This window comes from Prinia subflava, chromosome 2 (genome assembly GCF_021018805.1).
Source record: "Prinia subflava isolate CZ2003 ecotype Zambia chromosome 2, Cam_Psub_1.2, whole genome shotgun sequence".
Lineage (NCBI taxonomy): Eukaryota > Metazoa > Chordata > Aves > Passeriformes > Cisticolidae > Prinia > Prinia subflava.
This window is the reverse complement of record NC_086248.1, coordinates 104,812,448-104,831,066: the sequence shown is the minus strand read 5'-3', so window position 1 is coordinate 104,831,066 and position 18,619 is coordinate 104,812,448. Positions and strand designations below refer to the sequence as shown.

The 18,619-nt window shown below is 40.5% G+C and overlaps 1 long non-coding RNA gene across 2 annotated transcripts in view; it reads right to left on the bottom strand.

The window, feature by feature from the left end:
- LOC134547453 (uncharacterized) overlaps positions 1 to 18,619 on the bottom strand; it is a 434,555-nt gene that overhangs the window by 138,276 nt on the left and 277,660 nt on the right. For both annotated transcript variants that reach the window (XR_010079475.1, XR_010079476.1), the window contains exon 3: positions 336 to 448. This is a non-coding gene — a long non-coding RNA (uncharacterized LOC134547453). The remainder of the gene's footprint in view (positions 1 to 335; positions 449 to 18,619) is intronic.

Genomic DNA, 18,619 nt, shown 5'->3' with positions numbered 1-18,619 from the left:
AAATTCCATCAACCGTTTTAAGTTCTGATCCCCAGGTCAAGTGAGACTGACAATAAATCTTAGGAAGGATTTGATATTGTTAAGGTGCAAAACCCAAAAATCCATTACAAAAGATTTATCCAAATGTATAAAGAATGAACCCAAAATGTTTCAGTCAGTACGGGGAAGGACAAAAGGGTGGAATGGCAGACAGGGGAGGAAGGGTAGATCTCGAATGACCAAAGCCAGTTACAAAGCAGATATAAAACAACATTCAGGTAGGAATTTGCCCAAAAATGCAGTTACCACAGATACAGGGTTTGTTTGTGAAGGAATGCACCAGGGCAGGCACTTACAGTTTGCAGAGCTCCACCTGCTTCTTCACACGGGGCTGCTCCTTGAGCCCTGCTCAGCTCTGGGGCAAGATTTGGTGCCATCATCTGCTCCTTCCTCTGTTCTCCTCAGCTGCCTGGAGAGAGGGACAAGGAGAGGAAAAAACAGGGATGTGTCATACGGCTACACCTCCATTTGATAGTCTTCATAACGGGTGGGGAGACAGTCCAGTTCTTTAATCAAACATTCCCAGACCATCCTTTTAACAACTGAACAAAGCTATGACAGTTTTGCTCTCAGTCTGCCAACCACATGAACAGGTTTATTTATTTGATTTTATTTTATTTCATTTTAGGCCATACAAGTAGTTTTTTTCTACAAGACATCCCTTCCTTCTAAATGAAAGGCTTCTTCTGAACATTTGACAAATGGAAGAATCCACCCTATAACACCAGCTATGCCAAGAATGCAACTGCTCTCTGTGGAAATACTTTGGCTGGCTTGAATGAGGTTAAATGTCAACAATTTCATTCATCTGTAATTTTTGGAGGTGGGTTGGCGTAAAACCAAAAAACAAACAAGAAGCCTGGGTCATCACAAATTTTACTATTTTTAAATAAATGTGGCTGATGTGTGAAAAGGGTGGGTTTTTTTCAATTTTTTCATTTATCTTTCAAATCCTGCAAATGAATTCAAGGTATCTAAGTCAGTTTAGTTAAGAGCCTCCATGCACAGAACTGCAGCAGAGTCAGAAAAGCCCCTGGAACCAAGGCTACAGGGGACCACAGATGTGTTTGAACCAGCTACAATCACACCATTAGCATGAGGTGCAAAAAGTGCCAAAACAAGACAAAAACACTTACAGTCCCTATGTTTAAAAGCTTGGGTTTTGCTGTTGCTCAAAATCCTTCCCTCCCCACATACCTGTACATAATAATAATCATAATCACCATCATCATAAAAAATAAGCCCTCAAGATCAAATAGTCAGTGGCATCTTAAGAGAAAAGAAGACGACAGTCTTAGGAAACCAAATCCTTGTAATAAATAATATATGATGAGTTAAGGAGATGAACTGACAAAGTGGTGCACCTCTAATCTCTCCCCTGCAAGAGACGGAAGAGCTGAATCACTCACACAACATTTTTTCTTTGAGCATGGTCAGGGGTTGCTCCTCCACTCCAGTTTCTCAGGGAATATCACGCTCTATTCATTTACCAGCCTAAGCTACACACCAGCAGCAGAGTCAGTTTTCACCTGCATTTTTACAGCATAAGAATAAAATTTTGGAACATTCTCTTACTAAGATATAATTATTTCAGGGCAGATTTGAATTGGAGATGAGAGAGTCAAGCCACTGAAGTCCTTCTGGACACCAAGGCCCACCTTGCTCAGGATTCCCAGTTATCCTTTATTCCAAACGGGAAATGACACCTCCATCTAAACAACAATTTTAAATAACAAAGTACATCAGGAAAAAAAAAATCCCACAGCGTGGCCAAGATGCCAGGCACATAAAGAAAATTAACTGGCCCATATTTCTGAGCAATAAAATCAAAGTCACCTTTTTATACCTTCAGCCCCCTTGTCTAATGTCCCTCAGCAGATTCCTGCCAGTGCTGTGCAGCCATTCCAGGCATGGGAGGGGTAAAAGCCTGTGAGCAAGGACTTCCCACCTTCCACCAGCCCCATCCTCCTCTACTGAACACATCCCTTCAGTTTTTCCTCTCTCAGCTTTGCCACCTGGGAAAAAAGCATCACTAAAACATTCCGGACCTAAAAGCACAGAAGTGCGCCAGCTTTTCTAAAAAATATACACCTTCCAGGTGATAATTGTAGGAGCAGGGAATGATTTTTGGTGTGGTACATCACACAAGAATTTTTTTTGTTAGTCCAAGAAAGAATTTCAATGTTAAAGACAAGGGAAAAGAAAGACAAAAATGGTGTTTAGTCAGTGATAAAGCAGTAGATTTCACATTGCAAGTTAATTACTTTTTACTTTATTTTGACTTTATTATTATTTTTGACTTTTTTTTTAGTATTGCAGAGCTATTTCAGCTATGCAGCAGTCCCCAGAAGCAACTGTGCCCACAATTGTGTCTAAATGGAGCTGTTACTGGTCAGCAGCTCACGGGGCCACACTGACACAGCTGAGACTCATAATCCAAGTCAAACACACACAAGTAGGAGCACTAAGAAAGTGTAAGGAGAGTATTAAGGGATTAAGAAAATTCTAGAAAAAAGCCATGTCAGTGGCAAATACAAGTAATTGGTTTTCCAAGTTTGACTCTTCTTCAGTGGTGTTAGGGACAACCCCAGAGAGAACAGAGAAATGAGAATATACTTTGCAAAACATTTGCTCACAGCCCAGTACTTTGGCATTAAAATCAACTCGCCACCCAAATCCTTTTTCTTCTACACCACATCCCACACTCATGTTTACCTTTTCTCATTGCTGCTACATATTTTTTCCCTGCTGAACAACTTTATTTTCTCACCACATTGAGAGTAGGTGCCAAAACTGTGGCTGGTTTGGCTTTCCCAGTGCAGAGCAATGGGAAAAGGAATCATCAGTGCACTGACTGACAACTATTGCTGCTGGAAAAGGCAGGAACTGCAGTTGGATTTTAAAATTATTTTTTTAAAAAAGGGAAAAAAAAAGGCAGGAGAAGAAAAGGGGGGAAAACACCATTTTTTCAGCCCAGCTATTTGAGAGATAATTGCTGTAATTTTTGTCTCTCCTCGATCTTTTCACTAGGCAAGTTTACAGAGGAAGGCAGATTTCTAGTTCTTAAAAGTGCTATCATTCACACTTTTCTAGAATAAGTTTAATTAGTGTGAAATTTACACTTGACCATTACAAAATTCTAGGACAAGAACCAAAAAATAGAAAAAAAGAAAAGTCAAAGAAAGAGAAACAGAAAGACAGACCACAAAAAACCAAAAACCCCAAAGAAAGAACTCAAACCTTGTCCCCACTGCTGGAGAAAAGAAAAAAATATTTTCACTTTGTCTGGCACAGTGTTTTCATGTTTTTTAAATTGCTCTGTATTTTCACAGCTTCAGATATTTCTGAAATATGGAATTTGCATTTTCTAGGTGGGGAATGCTGCCAAAATTGTTAATCCCAGGCAGATGTAAAGTTGCACCCTTATATTGTGATGTGGCTCCTTAAAAACAACCTAAAAGCATTAAAAAAGACATAAAAAACCCACAACAAAACAACCACCCAACAACCATCCACAAATATCCACTAACCCATATGGTCAATAATTGCTGTTTAATAGTCCTCCTATTACAAACCTAAAAAGCAGCAGCCAGAATTACCAGTAGAGTATTAATAAACAGGAATGAGTTAATAGTGCATAAAGACCTTCTAGTGGAACAGTGGGGGAGTTGAATATTCTTTTCTTAAGTCAGCTGTAAGTAATTACTACATGGTGTGCTTCTGACTATTACCATAACAGAGCAATTGGACGTGAAGAATGGATAATAGTATGGACATGGAGGTATTTTTAGAATATCAGCAGTGAGGCAGGTAAATGCCCTACCCAGGCAAAAACCTTTAAATAAGTTGAAATAACTTTTCCTAATGACACCTAGCCCGGGCAGATTCCTGAAAGGATCAATCTAATAAATTATTAAAGTAACTTTATAAAGACATGGCTTAGATATGTAAATAAGGAAAACAGCAAAAAATGTGCAGCCGTTCAGCAGGCAGGCAGCGCTGCAGCAAGTGCATAATCACAGGTTTCTGTGTTTCCTTTAGAGCAGTGCCTTCCTCTGTCTGAACAGGGACCGTGCTCCACTCGCCTCCACTGGCTGCTCTGGAAAACACCAACATTCCCTTAGGAAGGGGAACTGTGAGTGCAGGAGCTGTGGGGTTTGGACAGCTGAGGTCATCCTCAGCGATTTAAGAATGCACCTCATTTGTTTTAAGATACTGTGGGAGTGTTCAGGGAGATGCTACTCCGCGTTCCTGGGACCATCCAGCAGCCACCAGCGAGTGCAGGAGGAGATGTCCATCCACACAACAGATGTTGTCCATGTAAAACCAGCTTGAGCCTTAATTCAGAGAAGAGTAATTTTATAAATGCACTGAAACATAATTTAAGGAATATTTTGAATTTTTTCAGGCTACAGGTCTTTCTCCTGCTGTGTTGCTACACAGGGCAGATGTTGATTTTTCAATTTGCAGGTTTGTTAAGCATCATGGAATGTTTTGGTTCTCAATCAAGGATATTCTTCCCAAGTGGTTGCAAAGTCCTATGCCTGAAAATAAATGCATGTCCTTTTTGTTTCTTAGCAGCACGTGTTCTGCATTCAATAGAAGCAGGAAAATAAAACTGATAACGTGATGCTATATATTGGACCAATACATGCATTTTCAGACCTTGGCTCTCAGAACGCAATATATTTCCAGGTTATTGTTTACAAACACTCTCTGTGAGGCAAGAGGCTGTTTCATTTACAGGGTGTCATCCCCACAGTTCTCCTCGGAGGACTCTGCTCTGTGAAGTCCTCGGTGCTGTGCCCATCCACTGAGGTGCCCCCATCACGGTCAGCTCCCCATCACCTTATCAAAGCAGCAGCCCCTGCACTGGTAACACTGATGGGGAACAGTCTGTGCACCCACAAGGAATTTTAGGAAGAGAGAATGTTTCTTGTTTGCATGCACACCAACAGACGGGGTAAAATAATTCTGTCTCCCCTAAAGACAGCAGAGATTAAGCTGCTGAGTTCCCTCCAGTGTTTTCCATATTCAACAGTAGCTTCTGACTGATCTGCTGCAATGTCCCTGGTATCAGTCCTGGATTTCTGTGCAGCATTTAGAGCCACAGAAATCACACTGTGCCACATCCACCTCTGCATAAAGTTGCTGACTTGAGGGCGTTTCATCAAGACGGGTTTGGCCCTTTGGAGTCTTCTGCCCCATTAAATCTGAAGATTATGTGTTGTTCTTAGTCACTACACTGTTATCATAATGGAGAGCTGATGTTATAATGCAGGTCAAACAAACAGCTAATTGTTCTTGGGCATGGCTTGAGCAAAACCAGAATGGAGAGGCTGGAGACATTAATAACAGTACTTGGTGCAATTATAATGGATAGCTTCTATCAGAGGATTTAAAATCACTTTGTGAGCCTTGCAAGCACACTGCTAAGTGTTTCTGATACTCCCATTTGAAAGTGAGAACATCGTCTTAAAGACCAGGCTCATACATTTAGATACTGGAACAGGGAGAACATAAACAATCGAGAACATGCAGGGCAGAAGGCAAGCCTTGGAGAATCAACTCAGAATCAAAGTCTGTGAGTATGTTTATAGACAAGCAATCTAAATAAAAAGAAAACAAACAGGCAACTCTGAAAGAATAAAAAATCCTCACATGTGGACAAAAGTTTGGGGGTTTGGGACTGTTTTCTTGGGGTTTGATGTTTTCTTTCCCCCAAATTAAAACACTTGCTACACTGGCACAGAGAAACTCATGTGAGTGGTTGGAGCTCTCCAGTCAAGACCAAGACTCTGCACATTGCAGGAGAAAACTTTCCAAGAGTAAGGAGTTTCAAGCAAAGAACTGATGTCTCACAAGCCCAGAAAGATTTTTGAGTATTTCTGGTACTGCAGACACACTCACACTTATGCACACATTTATTAGAATATTAAACAGCAATACCTCAGGCTATATCCTGTATGGAAAAATTCTATGGAGATGCAGAGACTCACAGCCTGAAACAGGCAAAGCAGAGAGAGGGTGAGAAGAGACAAGATACAAGTCATAAAAATACAGCCAGAGCCAAGGTCACCCAAACTGACTCAGAAACTGATTAGGGGCAGAATAAATCTGCAGTTCCGGAGCTGACATGAGAAGGAAAGGAACAGGGGAGGACAAGGCAAAATAGGAAAAATAAGGCAACTTAACACTACAGAAAGAATTTCACCACACAAGAAAACAACACAAAAACTGATCTAAGAAACTGTCAGCCAGGAGTGAAGGCACAGAGTGCACGAGAGCAGGGTAGTTGCAAAGACAAACATTTTTCTCTTTCATTGGACAGCACTGCAAAAGTATTATTGCCCAAGCTCCCTGCACCTTTCCATTCCCCAGCCACATTGTTCAGAGGTCTTTCTGTAAAGACCAGGAGGGATGTAGTCAGCAAAAAGAAGACAACAGAGGCATTAGCACTTGTCTAGGACATTTGAGGTACTTATGGAGAATAGAATTCAATTGTCTAAATTATCAGCCCTAGGGAAATTGTTTTGGAGTTCTCATTCAAGCTGTTACTCAGGATGTATTTTGTCCTTCAGAACAACCTGAAGCCTGTCCTGCCATGTGAATTCTTTGAAAATAAGATAACAGATTATTTTAAAATGATTCTTCAGGAAGACTGGGTGTATTTTAAAGTTTTCCAGTGAGGTACTCTGACCTTACATAGTCCAGTTTAAAACAAAGTGGAATAAATGAATCAGTAGTTATATGCAAAAATATTTGGGTTAACAAAACACAGTCCTATAATAATTTCTGTAACTTCCAGAAAAATCCACAAGTCATCTGACACCAACTCAGATGTCTCTTGAGAAAGTACTGCGCATATTCCAACCTCCCTCAGTAATGAGCTCAGTGCTAAGGTGTTTAATGTCCATGATTATGCATCATTTGCTCAAAATGGCCTATTTTTGCTTTCATGCTCTTGAATGAGATAGTAAAATGGAACACTTTTTCAGAAAATCAGAACTGAATCACTCATGCATGGCTGCAATCATTATTTGTATTTCACTGGCATCTCAAGATCTCAGGCAAAAGTGGGACACTCGTCTTGGAACATGGATTAAGAGACATCACCTTCCCTAAAGACCTTTTACTTAGATAAGAGATACATGCATGGGAGGAACTCCAGGGCATCCCTACCTGATATCATAGAGAGAGATCAGTTTATCTGAGCCTTTTTAAAGTATGCGACACAACCTTGCAAAGGGTGATGAGGGAAGAACTTGAGAGACTGAAAGAGTTTTTAACTGTTAACTGGATAGCTGGAGGTTGGACAAACAGCAAGGGCCGTCATACACTGCCACAGTTCCCAGCTGTCCACTGGGGACATCCAAACAAAAATAACTTTCAAAAGGCATTGCTCTCCCCCTTCAAATCAATTTTCCCCATTTTTACTACTGCTCCTGTGTGGCCAGGAATCCACCACACACAAGCGCTGTCCATCTCTCACGCTGCACTGTAGTGCGTGTGCTGTGACTCGAGCCCAGCTCCTGATTTCACGCAGGAGCTGGCACCCATCACTCATCCACTGAACAAAGCTGACACCAGCCTGCTTCATCGGAACACAACCAGGCCTCGTGTGACTCCCCTGCACTGACAGGATCACCTGCAAATATTCCCACCTTTTCCTTCCCTTCTTTTTCTGGTTTTCCTTCAGCTGCTGCAAACACGCACCGCATTTTCCTCTTCTGATGTGCTATCACTTCTTACTCTCCGAGCACTCTTTTTTCCTTCTCCAAACTGATTCATCCTCCATAATTCCATATTCTCTTAAGCTCCTTTCCTCTTTGCCAGGTTTCTTAGTTACCCCTGAGAGGCCACCCACTTGCAGGTACCATCATTTGCCCACCTGATCACATTTCTCTGTGTGTGGCAGAACTGGATAGGGAATTTTCATTTTCTCCTAACTCTCCACCATTTTTGTTAGGCTGTCCCCAGGCGTCTTGAAATAAGGGGGGAAATAGTGCTCCCCTGCCCCATCCTCACACAGGCTGCTAAAGAAGGTCAAAATTCATGGGAACTGAGCATGCAAAATCAACCCTGAAGGCCAGAACTGACCATCCTCTGAATGAGGAGACTTCTTAGAAGAAAATTAAGATTTAATCCACTTAAAAACACGCCAGTCAATTGATAGTCTGTGTGCCACTGCATTCACTTATCCAATGGCAACAAAAATAATGCAGCAATTACACTCATAAATGAAATGCTATATACAAAGGATTAGCTCCAGCTTTTTGAGCAGAATTGGACACTCTAATAACCACACAGCCTGTCTAAAAAAACTAAATAAAGAGAAAGTCTCCCCGACATGCACTACTTATTGACATTTATATAGTGCCAGTACATAAGCAAATATTTTATCCTTTAACTGCATTTCAGTATTTGTCTTAGTTTCTAATAATCACTTGAAGCAGTTCCTATATTAAATGTTGCTATGCTATTCCTCAAAACAGCAGAACCAAAACAAAATATAAGAGCATTTTTTAAAAGATGTAACAATCAGCAGAAACAATGCACGAAGCCATTATTTTTCACTGGGCTTTGTTGTGACAGTTACCATGGCCAACCCATTAACATATTTGCTGTACAAGTATGGTCATTCCATGGCCTTAATTAACTTTCAAGTGGAGAGTGCTGTGGCTTTACCACTTATTAAATATCCACTACAATAAGTTACAGTTTTACCCTTCCAACCTCACTTAGCCAAGACACCCAGAAGAACCAGCTTTCCATCTGACTGTAATTTTGTAATTGCTTTTTACTGAAATTATGTTGAAACTGGACCCCCTATGTAAATGTATTTTGCCTGGTTCATCTAAAATTGGCCACCCCTAATCAGATCTGGTTGATATTTGATTGAATAAGTGGAAAATTAAGTTTCTCTCTGATAATGCTGTGCTTTTGCCTCCCTTTCATTATGTATAATGTAGGCATTTTGGGGCTGGAATCTGAAAGCATGCCCCCTAGAGAACAGCAGCCAGGCTCGGGAATGCTGCTGGGAAAGCCGAACTGCTCCGAGTGCAACGCACAAACAGCATGGTTACACCGAGCACAGCTAATTCCAGCTTTATTCGGGAAGAAAGTGCCACGATTGGAGATTGAATCGAGGCAGAATTAGGGTTTGTGATTAGCTGGGCTGAGCTGCTGAGGTGTATTCATAATGATATCATTATTCCCACACCTGAGCATCAGAATGCCCTGTGTGTTTCAACTTGTACACTGCCAGCTAAAAGCAACCGGATCCACCTCCACCAGGCACTCCACAGGGTGGGAAACACGCCTCGAGTTCGAGGGAAAAATAATTCCACAAAGGGAACACGTGAAAAGGCCACAGGAGTGCACTGCTGAAAAATACATAAAAATGCAAATTTCCCTAAACTTCATCTTTGGATGGACTGAAGCATAAGTGAGAACTTCAACAAAGCTATAGAAAAAGATGACAGGTCTGAGTTTCAGAAATTTAAGACAGCAGTAGGATTAGACACTTTGGGTTGTCTTCGCATACATTTCTTATGGGAGTTAATTCCATTTGACATGCAAGACCAAAGCAAGATTACAGAGGCATAGCCCCATGGCGAGGTGTATGCTGTAGCTAAAAGCTGGGATTTGAATAATTGTGCAGGCTTACTCCAAGAATCAGGCAAGAACAGAATGAATGGATTATTACAAGGAACTTTGTACATTTTTAACTGCTGGACTTAATAAAATACCCTGTGTGTAAGACTGGTATTACGGTCCTTTGCACTCACTCTTGTTGAAGTTTGTGGTAGGATCTATCAAACAGGAGAAAACACAGAAGCTGTTAAAAAAGAATGTGCGATGAAGAACTGGGCAGGGCCGTGCCCCACGCCATCTTCTGAGGGAAGCAAATTTGGAGAGCTTTAGTTCAAAATATTCAGGCCCCAAAAAGTTAAAGGGAATTCATTTCCTGCAGAAAAGAAGGTTGAAGGAACACAAGAGATCGGATCGAAAAAATCAGGGAAAAAAAAAAAAAAAGGTGGGGGGGAGGGAAAAAAAAGAGAAGTTTTTATTTCACTGTTTCAGCTTGTTAGCCAGATCATTTATTACGGAGAAAGATTACTAATCCACACATCATTTTTTTTTAAATTGACCTCTTCCCTTTGTGTCTGTGGAAGCACTTGTCTGTAAAAGGAGGTAATAGCTGACTGCTCCTTAGAGTCAGTGATGCTTAATTAACTGTCCAGTGAGAATTATTGAAATACTTATATAATTCTTATTTAGCACTCATTAAAGTGAGGGATACAAATGCTGGACAATGAGAGGTTCAGGAAGGCTTTGAAAAGAGGGAGTTAGTACTCTAATAGCAAAGAATTATGAAAGCCTGCCCATTAACAGTAATAGAGCAGACCTTTCATTTTAAAAGTCACTGACTCAGATCTGGACTTATTTGATATTTTTTAAAAGCTCCTTCATCCAACCCCCAGCAATAGGCGATCTCCTGCCACTGCTACCCCGACTGTGCAGCAGGTGAGCCAGGGAGGGAACTGGAGCCCCTCTCCCGCCCTGTGCCACCACTGTGGCTGCTCGGCCCATGCTCCCTCGGCTGCTTTGGCCCAGCTCCTGCCTCCCCCAGCTGCCCACAGCCCCCAAAGATTCACCAGCTGCTGAGAGGTCCCAACAGATACAACAGAACCAGGGCAATGATTTGTGCTACATCCGTACTTTTCCTTGCATAAAACACATCCATGATCATCACTGCAGAGAAACAGCATCTCCGGTGATTGCCATTTTGCCCTAAAAAATAATCTCCCTTTCATTTCAATAGATGCTTTGGAAGCATGAGATGAATATCCTGAATAATTTGGCAGCTTCTAAAATGGAGATGAAGAGGCTGCTGGGTACCGAGCAATGGCAAGATTCAACCCCACCTCTAACTTACTCTGTAACAGGTTACGGCACAGAAAATGAACTAAATTCATCAGTACCCTCTGTGAGACAGAATATGCGTGTACATCTGATATGCCCAATCAAATCTCTTCAGAAACAAATGACTAACAAGAATTAATTGGCCCAACTTTAGAGGGCTTCTTGTGGCCCCACTGGGTTTACAGAGGTTCCCTGGATCAACAGTTTGTCCTCAGGAAATTCACCAACAATAAAGAGCAAGTTCACCATCACTGTGTGGAGGCTTTGCAGGTTCATTCCCCCACAGAAGGTGTGCTGCGTTCCTCTCTCCAATATGGATATTGTCAAAATTTCTTGAATCTACAGGAATTCACTTAGAAATGAAGCTCAGATATCCTTTCTATTCATATAATGATTGATGAAACACGAGGGAAAATAAATTGAATTATGTTAAATCTCCCAGGGAAACATAATTAAGCTGTAAAGCATTCCCTTGAAATCCTCATAGCACTCGGGCTGTGTCTCCTACTACATGATCAATAATAATATTAAAGGCAATTATTTTGAAGGACTGGCATGAACTTTCAGCTTTTACTATGTTTTATACTATTAAAAGCTAAGGATTTGCTTGCCTCCTATATCTGTGAAATCCTTTTATAATTCCAGCACAAGGTTTCTAATGCATCATGGCTGGGACTCTTTCCTTCTTTCTACATACCTAATGCAGCTCTTAATTCTAAAATCTGTATGTCTGTGTATAGTTCAGTGTATGACATTACAGAAGCCACATTGAACACAGCAAACATTACACCCTCACCCTAAATCCAGAAGCTGGCCAATTGCATGGATTATGCTGGCTTCAATCCCACTTTTACTGGATTTCTAAGGATTAAATATCTGTACATGTCAATTTGATTAAATGACCACCAACATGTGCCTCCATCACCAAATCAAAACATGGCGAACACTTCCAGTTTTCCAAGTAGAAGATGAAGCAAGAATCCTGGGAGAAAAATCATGGCAGATTACTGTGGTGGGTTGAGGGCCCACTACAATCATTTACTCTTATCTAAAAAAAATGGGGATCAGGAAACAGTAGGAAGAAATAAAATTTGATACTAGAAGGAAATAGCATCAGCAATTTTCCAAAGGAATTTTGTCATAGATAGAATTTGTGAACAAAAAGGCCTGGGAAAAAAAACTTGGTTGGTGAACCATGACTTCTATTGCTGCAACGAAATTAAGCAGATGACGACTGTGTGCTATTAATACCTACAGATAAATATAAATAATGTCATACATGTGTATTTTTAGTATATATATTTATTAATACATATGAAATATATCATACATATAAATATATCCTGGTTTTAACACATCTTGACCAGAAACATTAATTCAAATGCAATTGTGAAAATGACATAAAAAGCAAGACAGTTCTGAGCAGCTCTAAAATTCAATCCCAGGCACCATCCTTAAAGAGTGACCAAGACTTTCATCAAATGTCATAATCTCTGAGCTGTGGATGTTTTCAAAGAGAACTCTCACTGGGCAAACAGCTTCCAGTTCCAGGAATGCTTGTCAAGCTCACAGGTATGGAAGGCAGATGGACTTCTCAAATGAATTTGAAAGTATATATTACAAAGAACACAAAAGGCTTCCTCAGAAAGCAGACACTGGATTTGGAACACTAAATACTATTATGGAAGCATCAAATAGAGCAACAATAATTAGAATACCTTGGTATTCTGGAAACTGCAACAATAGTGTAAGTACCAGGATCCGAGATGTAAATAAGTCGGGTGTTTGCTTGTTCTTTTAATAACAGAGGCATTGAGAAGGCAAATTTCAGACCCTGCAGAAGGCGGCACATAATTTCTCCACAGAAAGATTCATAAATGAGTTTTATCCTAAGAAAGACCAGAGTAAAATATGCGAAGCAAGATGACATAATGGGCTGTAGTTTAAATGCAGCCCCCAATGGCCCCCTGTTCTGCAAACCAGGCTGTGGGTAATTGAATGTAAGACGAAGCAAAAATACAGAAGAGGCCAAGCTGAAGAATAAAAATGCAGTGTGTGTAACAGCACTGAGAGGAATACAGCTCTGTAGAACTGATTAATAAGAAGAGCAGTGAACAGTACAGAGTGGATTTGCAGAGATTAGAATGTTGCAGGATTTGTCCAAAAGATTGTATAAAGTTCTTATTGGTTTTGAATTTAAATAGGGTAAAATTTATCTAACACTATTAATGCTTCCCTTTGACCTTTAAATATCTCTTGCCTCCACCCCCCAAAAAGGACACTTCATAGCACAGTTTGTTTACCAGGCACTGCTTGACGTGCCTGAACACACGTGTGTCCATGTGCACACGTGTGCACGCTCTCTTCTATTCCTCTGCACCATCACAGCCATTATGGACAAACTGATTGACACTGGCAGCCAAAATCATGAGGACACACACCCTGATAAACCTTTCGACTCATGTTCCTGCATTGACAAGGGCAGAAATTCCAAATAAGAGACAGCAAGGCAGGAACTTTTGGTTTTAAAGCTCTCACAAGCACCCCAGAGGGTCAGGCATTCTAGCACGTGGTAGCTCCACCTCGAAGAAGTTTAAGTCAGCAGTAAGACATTTTCATAAAGATAGGAAACATAAAATTGGATTGGGCAGTAAAACTGAGAATAATATTCAAAAACCCAGAAAACTACAGGCAGCAACAGGACACTGAAGATGGCAGCATCAGAAAAATACAACATTCATGACAAGTTAATGACAGACACCATCATTACAGACAGAATTAAACATTTAATGGATAGATTGCAAGGAAGGCACGAGAATGCAGAATTAATTCTCTGGTTACAGTACTGCTTTCAAGATGTCTCTGAGGCGAGACTACCATAGATCAGCTGCTGTGTTTTGGAGAACATATAGCTCTTCATCACAGGAGATAAGGGGTTGTACTCAGTCTGGAAACACTCATTGGAGCTGCATGAGGGGAAAACAGGTGGGGTGTATTTTCATCAAGGTGAAATATTTTCCATGGACTTAAAACCAGGAGAGAAAACCACAAGGACAAACAGTGTTCCTAAAGCCAAAGTATATCAGGACTAGCTAAGAGAAGACATGATCATATGAAAACTATCCAAGCCCTTTCAAAATATAAACACGTTACCAACAACAGAAATTGGGAGTAATTGTTTTTCGTCCCCAACCTCCTGCCAATGTGGAGGGTGAGACAGGATTTTTCACATGCAACCACAGCAAACTGGATATCTAACTTTTCCTGTCTAAAAGATGGAAATGAGACACCCCTCTCCCTATGGAGCTTGTGGGTGGGGACAGGCAGAGAACAAAGGGAATCAGCCTGAGGAGTGACTGCAGAGCCATGAGGATTAGTCTAGAACATGGTATTTGGGAGGAGAATTTCACATTACATACATCCAGAGAACTGGAGAGTTGGCTTAGGCAAGTCTCCCCTTCGGCCAGCCTTAGCTGGTGCTCCTCTGGGCATTTTGGATACCTCTGTGAATTCCCCTCTGGAGTTTGAATAAATTTCAGGCTTTGGAAAAAAATATACATAATCTGTTTAACAGATAAATGATTAATGAAGACAATAGTAATTTTAAAAGTAGGATTTCCTGCCTCCACACATGCTCACCAATGGCTTTTCCTATATACAAATCTGACTGAAGGGAGGGGTGGGATTGAATAACAAATTGGTGTGATACAATCACATCACTCACAATCACATAATGGACTATATCCCAATTTTCAAAAGGCATAAAGTATCCTCATTAATACGATAAGTGCAGCAGTCAAATCAGTACTATGATTTTATCAGGGTTTTTGACTGTACATGAATTAGAATATAAAATGCATACAGAATTTTTAATGGGAAGGCTTTAACATTCTATGAATGTATTTCTTACTGTCATTTACATCACATTAAAGTGAAATTCCACATAAAAGCAGAAAGAGAATACTCTATGTCCTAAATTACAGTTTTTCATAGTTGTCATGTCCACATACTGGGAATCTTATTCACAAGCTGTAATAATATCTTAAACCTGAAAAGGGTGCGGTGTTGCTCTGTTTGTTTGCTGTGGCTGGCAAGTGGAGTTGTCACACAACAAGGTCACATGGCCAGGATGGAGCCTATAGAGATTTTTTTGGAGGGATGCAATTGTTTTCCCTGCCTGTGCTACAACAGGTTGCTAAACTCTCTAGTTCTCATTCTCAGCAGGGCACCAAAATTGTTACCATGTTTAGAGAGATGTTGTTACTTCTTCTTTTAGCTCTTTTCCTTTTCCACGTGCTTTTCAGAACATTAGTTTAAAATAAAGTTTGCCAACAATTATTTTTCTTTAAACCCTAAGGGATGCATTTTGTCTTCTCTCTAAGTATATACTATTTCTGTATGCATTAAATTTTACCATGAAAACTAGCAATATTAGTTTTTACAGTCTGTTTTCTCAGACCCAGTAGTTTCATGCTGCCTCAGATTTGATTAATCTCAAAGAGAAAGAGGCTGTAAACTCAGATTTGTTTTATACTCAAACCACCTGGCACAGACCAAGCTGTGTTTCTGTCCAATATATCCTAGCTGGTCTGAATTCTCCCTTGTTACTTCCTTCTACAGGAACAGCAGCCACGGGTTCTTTCATGGGTACTGAACACACAGGGACTCCAGAAACTCTTAGGGGAGTATTGATAGTCAAACCTGGACTTCTTTCCTTGATTAAAGCAGGTGTTTAGGTGTTTATCTACTTTTTGTAATGTTCTGAGGTTGACAAAGGCACCACCAATGTGGGATAAGCTGCACAATTCTAGGGGGTATCCCAAAAAAAAAAAAAAAAAGCTGGATTTTATATGGTGGAAAATCGTAATGTCTTCTTTTCTGTTCTTTTCTCATTTTTCAAACATTGGATCCTAAATTCTGTTTCTGCTGCCTCTGCTCTCCACCCCCAAGATGCACTGGCATCTGCAAGCACTTTTTCAGCATATTAGGATACAAATATTTTGTGGGAAGGAAAGATATGCGGCATCTAAGCACCTGGGGAAAAAGCCCAGGAAACATTACTGGATTCATGATGGAAGCAGCCACAGCTTCAGCTGCATCTCCTGCCTGTGAATTTACAGGTCCTTTCAGGCCAGAGAGCAGCAAATATCAGCACTGCTATATTCAGGTTCTAGGAACCATTTATCCACGCCAGGGCAGGAATGTTGCTTCTTGAAAGAACCACACAGGCTGCTGCATATGATCAGTGCTGGTTTTAGTACTGCGTAAATCACTACAAGACTGGGGCCTGTTATTTAGTCAATGTAAAATAAATTTGTAGGAAGCAATACCTCCTGCAAGTGCCTTTTTGCAGAACAAACACTCTGCAGAGAAGGAGATGGGGAAGTGAGAGTGGTGCCTCTGCCTGAATGTGCCAGGACAGGTGAGGAAGGAGTTTCTTCCTTCCTCACCTCCTTTTGTCTCTGTACACACAACCACTGGTCCCTGAGTCAATGCAAGGCTGTGTTTTAAATAATCATAATTTCTGCTGCCTTCTGTACTCTGTCTTATTGTGCAGTTCTCAACAGGAAGAAGCCAAAGTACTCCTAGCAGGCATGCCCCACTATTGCAAATGAGGACTTGGAAAAATCTACCACTGGCTAAAGAGCTGCAGAAGAAAAGCAAATCTCACCCATCACAGGTTTCTTAATCTGCCTGAATTCCTGTGTGAAGACCTGCAAGTCAAGATGTTACTCTGCTGCATCAAGTCTTTCTCTTCCTTGCCAAAATCCATGTTGAAACCTCATTTCTATTACCCCACTTGGTGGCTTGTTTATTTCTTTTGACCTCTACTTTCTATCCCTCCTAATTCCAGACATAATAGAATGCAAAAATATTGAGAGTAACTTGGGGCAAATGTTTTCAAAATTAATTTTCCTGTGTTTTCTGTCAGTCCTGTAACTCCTTAACGTTAGTGCCAAGTCCCCAGCCCTGATTAAGGGCGTGGCATTACTGAGCATCCCACAGACAATGCTTTACCCAGTCAGCTTTCATCTTGCTACAACCAGAAATAAAGAATATTCTGATTCTTGGGCTATGAGAAATCCATAAACACTCAGTGCATTTCCACAGCTGATATGGCTATTTAATAACTGAGTATTAATCCCAGAGGTGCCCCCTTTCCCAATGCAGGCAGGAACTCTGTGTTGTTGTGGTGTTAAGTGTGTGGTATCAGTTTGCAGTATCATCTCTGAGGTGAGATATGAAACACAGGGCTGATCTCTAATCCTATTCATGAATCACAGGTATATTCTAATAGGCGTTAAGGCTGGCAGGCTGCATGGGATTTAACGTTGACTAAATCAGTTGCAACTCCAAAACCTACTTTGCAGTTTCCCTTGTATGTGGAAATGATCACATCTGGCTCTAAAAATGCTGGAATGTTGCAGTTTATGGAGGACGCTGCCATGGTGGAAGTGCTGCATTTCTCTCCAGGGGAGTTTAAGCCCCCACACAGAGCCAGGAGGGACAGGATCATTTTCAAACCTGACCTTCTAAGGTAAGCAATGAGACAAACCCACTCAAGCCTAGGTCTGAAAATTATGTCTGTGCTACTAAAAGGGTTATTTTACAGCTTTTTAGTGTGGAAGATACATAAATATTGAACATTTCACGAGACAAAGGTACAGAAGCAGTATTTTGTGATTTTAAATACAATCGTTTTGTCTTTCAGCATCATTCACTTCTTCCTGTGAATGCCTTTGGCTCTAACAAGATATAACAAATGAAATCAACATGAAGAAAAAAAATCCCAAACAAATGGGTAAAAATCGCTTTTACACAAAAAAATATACAGTAAGTTGATGACTTAGTCAGTTTCTATCAGAAATTCAGCGGGCACATATGAAAAATCTGATCAGCTGTTTGCATGTAAGAGATATGTGAATCTTGCCTTTACTTGACATTTTCTGATTAGGATTTTAGGTATTATTTCTGATGTTTTCTCGGATTGACATCCATGGTCTACTTTGATAATGAATACCCCAAGAGAGCACAGAGACAAGGCTGGGTCTCAGAAGCTTGGAGCATTTCAATCAAAGATGGTTTGTTAATAATAAAGTAAGAAAAAAAGCCATTTGCTTCTTTTGCAGTGACTGCAGCGCTGACCCTCTCTTGGTCCTGCTAGGCCTGTCTGAGCAACAGCAGAGTTCAGTGGTAATTAAAGCAACAGTGTTGTGAAAAAAGTGTGAATTACTTTTACAAGAAGACTTGGATGTTGCTACCGACTGACAAAGCACAGCAGGAGAACTCTGCTGGATATTAAAGAGCCATGGTAGTCACTATATTGTAAGGTGGCTCTGCAGCACAATGCAAAATTGTGACTTTTCACAAGTTTATACCACAGGAACCATTTGAGTTATCGGCTTAAAATTTAGTATGTTTTATAAGGAATATAGCAGACATCATAAAGGTGTCATGCTTGGTAAAATCTGGTCCTGTTTAAATTATGTAGACCCTAAATTCAATTTTTAGCTTTCAATTATGACTTCACTAGGTAATTATTGCAATATTACAGCCTGAAGTGTTGTGCAAAATTACAGAAAGGGCTACGTATTCCAACATCTCTCAGCAAATTAGTGCAGCATCATACAGCTTGAATTTCTATTTTGAC